Source organism: Oncorhynchus masou, chromosome 1, assembly GCF_036934945.1.
Source record: "Oncorhynchus masou masou isolate Uvic2021 chromosome 1, UVic_Omas_1.1, whole genome shotgun sequence".
Classification (NCBI taxonomy): Eukaryota; Metazoa; Chordata; class Actinopteri; order Salmoniformes; family Salmonidae; genus Oncorhynchus; species Oncorhynchus masou.
The window spans coordinates 75,532,422-75,547,330 of record NC_088212.1 but is presented as its reverse complement, the minus strand read 5'-3'; the positions used below and the strand labels follow the sequence as shown (position 1 = coordinate 75,547,330).

General features: G+C 43.8%; 1 protein-coding gene across 3 annotated transcripts in view; it reads right to left on the bottom strand.

Moving 5' to 3' along the window:
• LOC135550740 (tyrosine-protein kinase CSK-like) overlaps positions 1-14,657 on the bottom strand; it is a 46,787-nt gene extending 32,130 nt beyond the window's left edge. The window contains exons 1-2 of one of the 3 annotated variants that reach the window (XM_064981829.1): positions 14,442-14,657; positions 11,268-11,389 (exon numbers count right to left, since the gene is read on the bottom strand). The gene's annotated coding sequence lies outside the window, so the exon portion shown is untranslated. Of the gene's footprint in view, positions 1-11,267; positions 11,390-14,061; positions 14,359-14,441 lie in introns of those variants that run through there. The other 2 variants (XM_064981819.1, XM_064981838.1) reach the window with 2 other exon arrangements.
• Between the last annotated feature and the right edge of the window lie 252 nt (positions 14,658-14,909).

The following is a 14,909-nucleotide window of genomic DNA, read 5'->3' as shown; positions in this document are numbered from 1 at the left end:
CATAATCAGTCGACCTCTATTATGGACAAAGTCACGCTATTGGAATGACCATCACAAAGCCCTGACCTGAATCCTATAGAACATTTGTGGGCAGAACTGAAAAAGCATGTGTGACCAAGGAGGCCTACAAACCTGACTCAGTTACACCAGCTTTGTCAGGAGGAATGGGCCAAAATTCACCCAACTTATTGTGGGAAGCTTGTGGAAGGCTACCCGAAACATTTGACCCAAGTTAAACAATTTTAAAAAAGGCACTGCTACCAAATACTAATTGAGTATATGTAAACTTCTGACCCACTGGGAATGTGATGAAAGAAATAAAAGCTGAAATAATTCTCAATTTCTGACATTTCACATTCTTAAAATAAAGTGGTGATCCTGACTGACCTAAGACAGGGAATTTTTACTCTGATAAAAATGTCAGTAATTGTGAGAAACTGAGTTTAAGTGTATTTGGCTAAGGTGTATGTAAACTTCCGACTTCAACTGTACACACACAACCTGGAGTCAAACTATCAATATAATCCAAAATATTGTGATGTGCAACTGTATATCAATCCCCCCACCACTAATAAATTCCCCATCCTCTTATCCATTTGTAGAAAAACATGGTGTAGAGTGAGCATGTAAGAAATTCTCACATGAAAGACAGGAAGGCAGCAGTATGCACTTGAATATAGTACAGTATGTCATGCAGAAGAAATGGAGGGTGTTGATCTGAGTGAATGTGTAGCCTATTTTGACAGCACAGTAATAGAAGGTGAAAGGCAGCAAGAATCCCCTTCCCTTCAGAAGCTGCTGTTCGCAGCAGAGCCACAGCAGCTCTCTTAGCTGTGGTTTCAATCTCAGCACAGCAGGCAATTTGGTAATCTCGTGCTATTTATAGCCTATGCATATCCAGGCAAAGTGAGACTGCATTCACTTTCATAATTGCATACATTAGTTATGTGTGTACATACATATGAGGGGATTTTCTCCGCCACAGGATGTCAGATGCCACAAAGGAAATTCTGGGGAAGGTGAGCAGACTGCTAGAAAAGAGGGGGGGGGGGGGGTAGAACCTCTAGTTGTCAAGCAGCATGGAGGCAGAGGGGAGAAGTGGATTGGAGTGATGAAGGAGTCCCTTGAACAGAGACAAATCGAGGCAGAAGGAGCTTGAGAGGGGATTTGGGAGGCTGAGAGTGAGAGAGAGTGTGAGCGAGAGAGAGAAATGACTGTGCTCGGTACCTGACAGCAGGTTACCGGCACTAGCAGCAAAATAGACTGTTGCAGTGTCTGAAATACGCAGAGAAGCAGCTGCCTGCCTCATTCCATGTGCCTCATTGCACTGCACAGCTCCCCACTCCATCTACAGGAGAAGTCAAAGTAATAGGTGACAAAGAGCCTCATCACACACAGCAATGAGAAGCTTCAGCATCAGCAGGGTCCTGGTACAACAACGCAAATCACTCATCTCCAACTGACAGACTGTGGCAGGGGAGAGTGAGGGAAGAAGAGTGACAGGAATTACAGAGGAGAGAACAAAGGAAGTGAGGGAGATGTCCATAGAAAAGAGAGGTTGTGAGGTGAAGGGCTATCCCGTGCTGCTGTGGTAAAGGCTTCAGGGCTGCAGTGACAGTGAGTCCTTTACATTTTAGTAATTTAGCAGAAGCTCTTATCCAGAGAGACTTACAGTAGTGAGTGCATACAATGTCATACATTTCCATACTGGTCCCCTGTGAGTTGTTTCACTCTGACACTAAACATGAATAATGGAGCCACACCCCGCGGCCATCGGACCCTACTGTACACCAGCCAGCACGGCGAATAAATCACACACACAGCTAGCCTGTGAACAATAAACACAGACTTACATTAGCATCCTCCACAGAGACTCACATGCAAGCTCACACAGAGAGTGGAATTGAATTCTCTTCCTCATATATCCTCTAAAGATATAGGCTAGGCTCCTGATGAGACAAAACGAATGCAGTAGAAGCCAAGGTAAGTTGCTAGCTAGCATTAAACTTAACTTATAAAAAAAACAATCATAATCACTAGTTATAACTACACATGGTTGTTGATATTACTAGTTTATCTAGCGTGTCCTGCGTTGCATATAAATCAATGCAATGCTGGGGGATGATTTAACAAAAGCAATCGTTGGACGACTGTACCTAACCATAAACACCAACGTCTTTCTTACAATCAATACACAGAAGTATATATTTTTAAACCTGCATATTTAGCTAAAAGAAATCCAGGTTAGCAGGCAATATTAACCAGATGAAAGTGTGTCACTTCTCTTGCATTCATTGGATGCAGAGTCAGGGTATATGCAACAGTTTGGGCAGCCTGGCTCATTGCGAACTAATTTGCCAGAATTTTACGTAATTATGACATAACATTGAAGGTTATGCAATGTAACAAGAATATTTAGACTTAGGGATGCCACCCGTTAAAATACCGAACGGTTCCATATTTCCCTGAAATAAACATTTTGTTTGTTTTCGAAATGATAGGTCATTAATATGGTCGAATCCGGAAACTAAGGCTCGTATTTCTCTGTGTTATGTTATAATTAAGTCTATGATTTGATAGAGCAGTCTGACTGAGCGATGGTAGGCAGCAGCACACTCGTAAGCATTCATTCAAACAGCACTTTCGTGTGTTTTGCCAGCAGCTCGTCGCAAGCACAGCGCTGTTTATGGCTTCAAGTCTATCAACTACCGAGATTAGGCTAGTGTAACCGATGTGAAACGGCTAGCTAGTTAGCGGGGTGCGCTCTAATAGCGTTTCAAACGTCACTTGCTCTGAGACTTGGAGTAGTTATTACCCTTGCTCTGCAAGAGCCGAGGGTTTTGTGGAGCAATGGGTAACGCTGCTTCGAGTGTGGCCGTTGTCGGTGTTCCTGGTTCGAGCACAGGTCGGGGCAAGGAGAGGGACGGAAGCTAAACCGTTACACTGGCAATACTATAGTGTCTATAAGAACATCTAATAGTCAAAGGTATATGAAATACAAAATGGTATAGAGAGAAATAGTCCTATAAATACTATATTAACTACAACCTAAAACCTCTTACCTTGGAACCACCAACTTTCATGTTCTGAGCAAGGAACTTAAACGTTAGCTTTTTTTACATGGCACACATTGCACTTTTACTTTCTTCTCCAACACTTTGTTTTTGTATTATTTAAACCAAATTGAACATGTTTCATTATTGAGGCTAAGTTAAAATTAAGTTAAAATAAGTGTTCATTCAGTATTGTTGTAATTGTCATTATTACAAATAAATAAATCAAAAAAGTAAATTAATTGGTTAATTTTATTGTATTTAAAAAATAAATAATATATATATATATATAATTTTTTTTTTTTTTTAATTGGCGGTTTAATCGGTATCGGCTTTTTTTGGTCCTCCAAGATTCGGTATCGGCGTTGAGAAATCATAAATCGCTCAACATACCGTCACACAGCCAGAAAGACGCACACAAAAGATGTAGCCAGAACAGACACGCTGGCATCATATACTTTTGTATTCAGTTCTTTTCTTAATGACTTTGTATGAGCGGAGCTGTTTAGAGCTCATCTCAGAGGCAAACCATTCATCATTACTGATATAAAGAATCCCTCTCTCAATGACATCATTATTCCACACAGGGCTGCCTGCTGTCTGTCTCCCTCTCTCACATAGGTGCCAAGAAGCCAAGCAATGTGTGGACAAGTCTTCATTAGAATCTCAAGCAACCAACATTAACACATTTAACAAAATGAGGGCAAGAAAGCAAGCAGATGTCTCAATGGTGTGAAGACAGGTAGGGTTGGAGAGAACTTAAAACATGTCCAACAGCGGTAAATTGAAAGCCATCTTATCCTACGCCCACTGACTACATTAGAAAGTGACTAGAGTGGCAGGCAGAATTGATCCCATTAAGAGGGGTGTGAAGAGAGAAGTGGGATAGGCTACATGAGATTCCCCTGATAGCGCACACACCATTTCTCAGCCTACACCCCATTTCTCAGCCTACACCCCATTTCTCAGCCTACACCCCATTTCTCAGCCTACACCCCATTTCTCAGCCTACACCCCATTTCTCAGCCTACACCAAGAGGCCTCTTTTTGTCTGACCTGCATAAAAAAAAGAGGCCATCAGAGATAAGGGGTGTGTGTGCGCGTGTGATAATCTATGAGATCATAGGCCTAGTGAGAGATGCTTAGAGAGGATTTCTGCAAAGTAAACTGCAAATGGTTGCAGAGGCAGCAGTTGCAGGGAGCCCTGTGGAGCAGAGAGCATAGAGACAAGGCCAACAGGTTGTTTATGACTGTACAATGGGGGTGAAGATGACCAGTGTTTGTGCATGAGCTTGACACTTAAACTCAACATAAATACAGGCCATTGGCATTTCCATGTCTATGATTGAACCATAGCAAGACTGTTGTTAGCTTTGTGCTTTGCAATGCATGACAGCTCAAGACACAGCATTGCACTGCGGTTAGATCAAATTATTATATGCTTCTAGATCCGACAGCGCAGCAGTATCTAACAGGTAATATCAACAATTCCACAACAAAACCTAATACACACAATATAGTAAAGGAATGGGGTATGAATACAAAAATATATGGACGAGCAGTGACAGATCGGCTAAGATGCAATAGATAGTGTAGGATACAGTATATACGAAATATGTAAACATTCTTAAATTGGCATTATTAAAGTGACTAGTGTTCCATTTATTAAAGATGACAATGATATTAAGTCTAAGTAGGCAGCCGCCACTCTGTGCTAATGATGACTGTTTAACAATCTGATGGCTTGAGATTGAATAACAGCCTGCATCTCTCTGTCCCAGCTTTGTCTGTACTGACCTTGTCTTCTGGATGGAAGCGGGGTGAACATGCAGTGGCTCGGGTGGTTATTGTCCTTAATGATCTTTTTTGCCTTCCTGTGTCATCGGGTGTTGTAGGTGTCCTGGAGGGTAGGTAGTTTGCCTCCGGTGATACGTTGTGCAGACTGCACCACCCTCCGGAGAGCCCTGCGGTTGTGGGCGGTGCAGTTGCCGTACCAGGCGGTGATACAGCCCGACAGGATGCTCTCAATTGTGCACCTATAAAAGTTAGTGAGGGTGTTCAGTGACAAGCCTATTTTTTTCAGCCTCCTGAGGATGAAGAGGTCGCCGCTGTGCCTTCTTCACCACACTGTGTGTGTGTGGACCATTTGTTTGCCTGTGATATGTACACTGAGGAACTTGGAAGCTTTCCACCTTCTCCACTGTGGTCCCGCAGATGTGGATAGGGGGGTGCTCCCTATTCTAGTACAGGAGGGGGCTGAGAATGCACCCTTGTGGGGCCCCAGTGTTGAGGATAAGCAAAGTGGAGGTGTTGTTTCCTACCTTCACCACCTGAGGGCTGCCCGTCAGAAAGTCCAGGGTCGAGAACCAGGGTCTCAAGCTTAACCTCTTGAAACTCTGGGGGGCGCAATTTCATTTTTGGATGAAAAACGTTCCCGTTTTAAACAAGATATTTTGTCACAAAAAGATGCTCGACTATGCATATAATTGAAAGCTTTGGAAAGAAAACACTGAATCTTCCAGAACTGCAAAGATATTGTCTGTGGGTGCTGTAGAACAGGAGCTACAGGCAAAACCAAGATGAAACGGCAACCAGGAAATGAGCAGGATTTTTGAGGCTCTGTTTTCCATTGTCTCCTTATATGACTGTGAATGCGACAGGAATGAGCCTGCCCTATCTATCGTTTCCCCAAGGTGTCTGCAGCATTGTGACGTATTTGTAGGCATATCATTGGAAGATTGACCATAAGAGACTACATTTTCCAGGTGTCCGCCCGGTGTCCTCCGTCGAAATTGGTGCGTCATTTTCAGCTGCTGGTATTTTTCCATGGGATTCTGAGGGGAAAGCAGGCTTCCACGAACGGCATATCAATGAAGAGATATGTGAAAAAACACCTTGAGGATTGATTCTAAACAGCGTTTGCCATGTTTCGGTCGATATTATGGAGTTAATTTGGAAAAAGTTTGACGTTTTGGTGACTGAATTTTCGGTTTGTTTCGGTAGCCAAATGTGATGTACAAAACGGAGCGATTTCTCCTACACAAAGATTCTTTCAGGAAAAACTGAACATTTGCTATGTAACTGAGAGTCTCCTCATTGAAAACATCCGAAGCTCTTCAAAGGTAAATGATTTTATTTATTTGGTTATCTGTTTTTTGTGAAAATGTTGCGTGCTAAATGCTACGCAAAATGCTAAGCTAGCTTGCAATACTCTTACACAAATGCTTGATTTGCTATGGTTCAAAAGCATATTTTGAAAATCTGAGATGACAGTGTTGTTAAGAAAAGGCTAAGCTTGAGAGCAGGCATATTATTTTCATTTCATTTGCGATTTTCAGAAATCGTTAACTTTGCGTTATGCTAATGAGCCTGAGGCTTTATTCACGATCCCGGATCCGGGATGGGTAGTATCAAGAGGTTAATGATGAGTTTGGAGGATACTATGGTGTTGAATGCTGAGCTGTAGTCAATGAACAGCATTCTTACATAGATATTCCTCTTGTCCAGATGGGATAGGGCAGTGTGCGTGTAATGGCGATTGCATCATCTGTGGACCTATTGGGGCGGTAAGCAAATTAAAGTGGGTCTAGGGTGGCGGTGATATGATCCTTGAATAGTCTCAAAGCACTTCATGATGACTGGAGTGCTACGAGGCAAACATCATCTCTACTACTCCCTCCCCTCTTTTCAAACATAAGAAAACGGGATGGGCGCCTACCTGAATAGAAACTAGTTTTCGTGGCAAAACATTTAACTGTTTGGACAAACGATAACACCCCAGCCAGGTCAGGCCCAGCAGAGGTCTAAGTCCAGGGAAACATGCACCATGGAGTGGGAGCAAAGAGTAGCATCGCATGGCAGAGGTTAGGGTGCTGGTAACCCTAGCCCACACAAATATAGGATTCATTTAGGATACAATATTGATCCATAGGTGAAAGGGATCTGGGTACATCCCACTGTGAGGACCTCTAATGCACTGTTCTATCTGAAACCATTCAACTAAGATACATGAAGGCAGGAGCTACTCCTGAAGCATTTAAACAAAATCGCACTGCCGATTGGTACTTATGACACTAGGCCTTTCCTTCTCTTGCTAGAACAAAAGTGGTACCTGCAACGAACCTACGGATTCTACTTTTAGGATCGCAATGCTCGTCAGTGGCCAACAACTCGACTTTTGTGCTCTTTTAAAAAAAAAAAAAAAAAAATGTTTACCCCCTTTCCGTGGTATCCAATTGTTAGTAATTACTATCTTGTCTCATCGCTACAACTCCCTTAAGGGCTCGGGAGAGACGAAGGTCGAAAGCTATGCGTCCTCCGAAACACAACAACCTAGCCACACTGCTTCTTAACACAGCGCGCCGCCAAACCGGAAGCTAGCCGCACCAATGTGTCGGAGGAAACCCCGTGCATCTGGCTACCTTGGTTGGCGCGGACTGCGCCCGGCACGCCACAGGAGTCGTTGTTGCGCGATGAGACAAGGATATCCCTACCGGCCAAACCCTCCCTAACCCGGACAACGTCAAGCCAATTGTGCGTCGCCCCATGGACCTCCCGGTCGCGGACGGCTGCGACAGAGCCTGGCGCAAACCCTGAGTCTCTGGTGGCACAGCTGCGCCACCCGGGAGGCCAACTTCTGTGATCTTTGATTGGCTCAAACTCCACATGGGGAGCCAACAAAAATATACATTTTTTTATTAAAAAAGGGCATTTTCACCGTACATCTACAGATGAGCCAATCACACTTAATATGCAATGTAGGCGATAGGATTTTAGCTAGCTAAGTGCACAGACGCAATACACAAAACACTATCTACTTCCTCCAAGCTAGCTAACCACTGTAGCTAGTATTGACATAATTAAAGCACAATGGATTAGCTAGTCTCTATTAAAACGGCTGCCTGTGATAGCTAGCTACGGACACTGCACTGTTGTGCTAGCTAGCAAATATGCTAACATCAGCTAGCTAAACATTTGGCAGGCTGGTACTATGGGATTATGGAGAAAAAAAAGCAACATTAGCACAGATAGCTTGGAATCTAGACCATAAGCACAGATAGGCATTGCCAAACAACGCTACGGCAACCTTCTGGTTTAGAGTATTTTAACAAGGCTGAGTGGCTGACGAATTCCAAGGTCTTTGCTGTGTGAACACAAAAAAGGGATTGACCGCCCACCCTCTGTTCAGAGATACTAAGTACTGTCGGCAGGCAAACGTTTGACAATCCTACCAGTGTGTGTGAGCTTTAATACTCACCCAAACTCTACCCGAGTCCCTGCCTCACCACAATGAGGTTAATGCTGCAAAACAAACCAACCAACACCTAACACAGTCAGAACATGCAGAATGACTGTCTGGCACATTATAACATTCCCCAGAGGCTCAGAGGAGTTGGTTGGGGAGGAACTAGCGACAGCAGGGGGTTATTTTCCCCAAAGCTAACCCTGATATAGTAACGCAAAGGCCCGGAGAGATGCAACAGCTAGGCAGCCTGTCAGCAGAATGCTGTGTGTGTGTGTGTGTGTGTGTGTGTGTGTGTGTGTGTGTAAAGAGCAGAGCAGCACTGTTCAGACTGGACATCAGCTCTCCACTCCAGCTAGATGGCCTGTCCAATAACAGACATAAACTACTACAAGAGCAGTGTCTGACAGTTAACTCATTTCCTGAAGCTACTATTCTTAGACACAGGAAACTGAATTGGCATACTCAAAATTGAAGGCGTTCCAGGAGTTGAGTGTGAAGTAGTAACAATTACTGCAAAAAGTAATTATAGCTATTTAAGCAGTGTTAATGACACTGCTAGTTGACACTCTCAGTACCCCAGTAAAGGACTGAAGAGAGCATTGAGAGAATTAAACTAGTGCTGCTTGTTTTAGTAATAAGGGTGATAACACAACATGGCTGTACGGTGGAAGGCTTTCACAAAGAACATGACCAGCCCCCCACCATAGCAGAGTAGTCTGAAAGAGACTACAGACAAGCACATCACTAAGCACGCTCAGACTACCAGAGCAATCATCCTCATTAAGTATCAATCAATAGCTGATGCAAGTTCCTCTCCTTTTCCAGAAACCGTTCTCATGTGTGAGCTCGTCTTGGTACATCTTGATTGGTCAGTTAACCCTTGGATGAGGGCTGCCATTGGCCTGATTGAACTGCTGTTGAGTCAAACGTGCTACATCAAGTTCAGAAGTGACTTGCAAACTGATAAAATCCTTGAAATCATCTGCTTTCAAGAAGTAAACCTAGCATATAACCTGCAAAATTATCAAAGAGCTCAAAGAGGGTGTCAGGTAAAACTGTTAAAAGAGTTCATAAATCTAGACACTTGTAAGTGTCTACTGATCAATTGTTGAGAATTCCTCCATCTTTGATGCTGGTTGTTATTTGAAGATAGCTTGTACAAGTTGGCCTAAATTCTATCAAACAGCCGATGATAGTAGACATCTTCCCCACTTAGATTGTCATCTAGGACTTATCCCGTGTTCCATACAAACAGGTCAGTCTGTCATCAATGTAGATAGGCTATATGAGTCTACTCCCCACGGCCCCATCAGTTACATAACAACCAACATAATTCTCTCCCTTTCATTGAGGGCTCAAAATCCAAAGTTAGGCATCTACCATAGAGCTGCTCCTACGGAAGTGCGGGAAAGCAGGGGAAACCACAGGCTAAAATACAGGACAGGCAAGCAGCATACATCTCTTCCCTGCAGTGACTTCACAACACTTCCTGCTAACTAGGTGACCACAGAGCCAGAACAACCTTAGCCCTGTGAGAGTCACATATTAAATACCACATCCCCAACAGAAATAGGCCAAACAGGTAAAGCCCCCAGTCCACAGCAATTTGACAAAATACTTGTGTACACTCAATATGGCTGAGGTGCAGGCTTGGCCTAGCTACTGACATGACATTTCTATGATATGCCCGCTCCCAGATCAAATGCCACAATCAGAATCTGATACCAAACAACGGTCAGTCCGTCATCCACCATCAATTTAACAGTCCGCCAGTCAGGTTAGCCAGCCACAGCCAGTCAGCTTAGCCAGCCACAGCCAGTCAGGTTAGCCAGCCACAGCCAGTCAGGTTAGCCAGCCACAGCCAGCCAAATATGTAACAAAGTGTCTTGACGTGAGCTCTTCTGCATGGCTCAGTCTGTAGGAGGAAGTGACCTTCTGTTCCCATCGGCGCAACATTTATCTTTTTCTCATTAATTCAAATCAACTCCCACAAACACAAAACCCTGACTGATGCCTTCCAAAGCCCAACATTTGAATAATTAACCATGGCCACCTGACTGTTCGCACAACAGGGGGTTGTGCAATTGTGTTCTAAAAGAGGCTGAAAACATAAGAGTAAGGCAACAAGGGATAGATGGCATTCAGTGACTGAGCTTCAATCACCTCTCCTGTAAATCTGTGTCTACTATATTGAGCTGTGGAATGTCTCTCGGTGCGGTCTTTAAAATCATCACTTGAGAGTGATTACTGAGATAAAAAAGGTTTGGGTTGCAGCAGGTCTCAGACATGGCAGGCAGAGCTGCTGTCAACTTGTCAAGTTAACAATGTCACCCTTCTCGTGACACACACTGCTGTTGGCCTGGGAAGGCAACAGTTACTGAAAGTAGTGGTGTAAATGTAAAAAAAATATATATATTTTACCTTTATTTAACTAGGCAAGTCAGTTAAGAACAAATTCTTATTTTCAATGACGGCCTAGGAACAGTGGGTTAACTGCCTGTTCAGGGGCAGAACGACAGATTTGTACCTTGTCAGCTCGGGGGTTTGAACTTGCAACCTTCCGGTTTCTAGTCCAACGCTCTAACCACTAGGCTACCCTGCTACCGTAGTCAGTAAACCTGTGAGTGTGTTAAAACAACAACCACATTCTACCAAAATCTTTGTAGGACCTTTTATAGAAGTAAAGAAGATGTGTGCTTTTACACACCAACGCAAACACTCAATTAGACAAAAAACACCTTAGGCAGTTATTCTAATCTGGGTTTTGGGTCAGATTGGTGTAAAATGATTCTCAGCAGAGAGCTAATCTCTCACTGGGTCTCAGTGTGTGTGTGTCAGGCCAGCAGCTGTGCTCTCCTTAGAAGTGTGAGGGTCCCTGTGGCTGTCCAGCAGGCCCAGTAGCAGGAAATACATGTCTCTCTCAAGGAGCAGCATGCCTGGCCTGCCGCTGCCCAGATGGAGATGCTCACCCACTGTGTTTGTGCCTCAGACCGCCACCACAATGCCCCCTTTCTGCTGGGCGGTAGGCAGGGCCGGAGGGGTCTCGCACTCCATGTGGGCCCCAACACAACACTGCTCCTTCCTTCCACAGCTGCTGAACAGAGAGAAGGAGACATAGGAGCACCAGAGGGAGAGAAGAGAGAGCAGAGCTAATATGGCTCTCTGCCACCTCTACTCCCATGTTACATAGAGACCACAGTGCCAGGGTTGTTTTAATGACATAGAATAATATGAAGCTGAACAGCTACAAGGCCAGCCTCTTTGAAAGCTGCACACTGACTGCACTGTGTGAAAATAATTATAGTGCATTGTAGTACACTTATGGTGGTGCTACTAAAACATGTTGTTAGTATGACATGGTTCTGATTGAATAACTTAAATGGATCCTAGCATGATCCACCACATACAGAAGCCAGGGGTCAGAGTGCATGTCAACAAACACCATCTAGGCCTAGGCTACTTCTCTCACCATCTTACTGCTAGATATTCAAGAAACAGAATGTAGCTCAAATGCATGCCCCAGATGTGCCTTGTTGAACAAGACAGCAGGGGGTGTGGGGCAATTTCTTTCCTTCCCGGCCCCTAACAACTCGCACAGGCACTGCTCAGACACACACAACTAACCAACTCATTAACCGCAAAACTACATTTCTCCTCTAAAAACAACTCTGCCAAGCCAACTTAAACTGACTGAGGATGGGGGTAAAAGGGAATAAAAACAGGAACATCTAGGTACGCTAGTCTAGTGCCCACCAGAACATCGTAATGCCACTTTCAATTGAGGACTACACAAATCTACAAACATAAACCAACATGCATTCCAGAGAAGAAAAAAAAAATTGGGGAGGAGAAAGAAATAGAAAGTGGCAACTGTTTAAAGGTCAGGGTCCTTGGCCTGTTGGCCAGGCTTAAGATGTCTAATGAGAGAGTGTACTGCAGACAGAGAGCAGCCATTACCTCCCTTCATGCTGAGTGTGTAAGCTGAGCTCTGAGATACTAAATACTTCATAGAGACAAGGGAGAGCAGAAATGAGCTCCAGCTGACCCCTCGTCTTCTTCAGCCTGCCATGCTCAGTGGCTAAAGCAATCTACCGTCAGTCAATCAATCCATCAATACTGGAGTGTGAGCAGAGGAAGGTGTATTGAACAAAGAGCAGAGGAAGGTGTATTGATGGTTTGGTCATGCATTCCGTACCTGCATGGGTCTGCATTAGTAGATGGGGTCTGTCGCCATCTCACTAGATAACCATGGTGCATGAATACTGGAGTAAAGCGAAAGATAGACGGCTTGGTTGTTTTGGAACAAAACCGAGGAGTGTGCAAAACAGACAGGATTGGCTTAGACTGTGGACAACGTGTATATTGTGTCCAAGGTTAATAAAATGACGAATTTAAAGCGAATTTCAACCATATTAGCACATATTAGCACTGATATAAAATTATTTAAAACACCTCAAAACAAGACATGGTATCAATAAGTCTTCAAATGAGCCACTTATAATTCCCAAATGGTAGTTTGCTTGCAAGAATGACAATCTGGCCATCCAGAATCACAACACGCCGAGTTCTGCCCCATGGAAGAAGTCGCATCATTTTCATGACGTTGTCAGCTAACCCATCTATTCAGCAACTCTTGGTAACAAAATGGAAGTTCTTAAACGGTGCCTTTTGACAACTGCCTTCATCAGGGTATCAGGAGATGGTCTGCTTGCCTTTAAAGATAGAGATGAGAACAGCCGTCTTCAATTACTGCATACCAATTCTATAGCCTACCCTTATGCCCTAAGTGCATACTTGCTCATAACCTTGAGTGCACAAGAGCACGCTTTGGGATAATTGGGACGCAACCACTCACTCAGCCTCCTTGTGCCAGGTGGACAACCCAACAAGGCAGCAGAAGGCCCAGCTCAGACAACATAGAGCCCAAACATGTTGCAGTCTGGTTTCCAGATACCTCGGGGATAATGAAAGGCAGGATCAACTCCTCCCGCCATCTTGATTACAGATTATTCTCTAATGGAAAACCCAAAGCTACAGTATCTGCTACATTACACTTTGCACTTAATAACCTTATAGTGAAGACGGGGCATTTGTTAGGCAGAGAAGTGATTTAGTTCATTACTCCTCTATGATGCCCAAATTGTTCATGTGACCTGTTACCATCCACAACCCCTGAAAAGTAAAACAAAATATTTCACACTGTATTCATTATAGGCTTTTGACACTGGTTTCTTTAAACCTAACTGACAGCACATCATGCCAAGTACAACAATATTATGGTGCTCTGTCACATTGACAATAGTATACTTCCAATGGCATGTAAGCTTACAGCCTAACTAATACCAGAAGAAGAGACAACCAAAACAACTGGACATAACCAAATGTTATCGCTTCTGATTACCGCTATGGCTCATAATAACAAAGACAAGGTTGTAGCAAAGTGTGGCAACAATGAGTTGAGGCTACATGGTTTCAGACAGCCATGCCACAGCACGCGATAACATGGAGTTACATTGCAACATTTGTAATGATAGGGACAACAATGTTAGAAAACGTGTTGACGGAGGATTGATTATGACAACATCCTCAATAAACCTAAATCACAACAATGAACAAATCACAAATTGTCAGATATTAGTATGGAACACAGAACCATATTCACTCACAACAGTGTAACTACATTGAGCTGTGCACGAGGCCAGGCGATTAACAATACAATTCAGGCATGCAGTGACACATTTTTCCTTGCAGACAATAACATACCCACTTCCTGTTTTCCTTGTCGTTTTTGATGAGCTGTCAGCGGCCACAACACAAACTACCCGTCAAATAACCATTTGGTTCCATCAATCCGCTGACCCTCCTGGCCGCAGCACCAGTCAGTCAATGTGACTGATCGAAGGAACTCGGGAGGTCGCTAATAATGTAGCTAGCTAATAGCACCGGTTAAATGGGTGGAGCAGTTGGACAATTCAAAACAACTTGGAATTACATCTAATAGGTGTAGCTATACCGGCGGTAAGAAACTCAGTTCAAAAATACAAAACCGCCTAATATTTCAAAATATTCTCAAGCTTTCCTGTGCTGAGATGGTGTGCTGCAACACGGCGCTAGAGACACTGCTTGAGTGTGCAACAACTCACCGTAAGAAATCGCTTTATGTTGACCAGATGTCTTTACAACTTAACGCCGCAGGCCATGAAGATGATGTCTGTTATTTCGAGCATCCAGTTTGTCTACCGTAAAAAGAAGAATATCCCAATTTGACGTTTGAACGCTCGCTCTATGCGGAGTTCGCACAGGCCTCGTAAATGAAATGGATGGCCTCCCCCTCCTTCCAACCAGCAGCAGTACGCATGCGCTAATTTATTGGCAGCAACACACACGGGAATTTCAGCTGACTGAAGACGTGTGAGCTGTGAGTACAACCTTGTGGTCAAACCAGTGATGTGGAAGCAAAAAATATCTCCCTAACAAAATGCGGCCAAGTTGCAGTTTGCAGGAAACAGATATCGAGAGAAGAATACCTAATGGTATGGTCCTTCACTACTGATACATCATTAACTCTTTTTTTACCATTTGAATGAAATGCCTAATCTTGTTAAATGTTC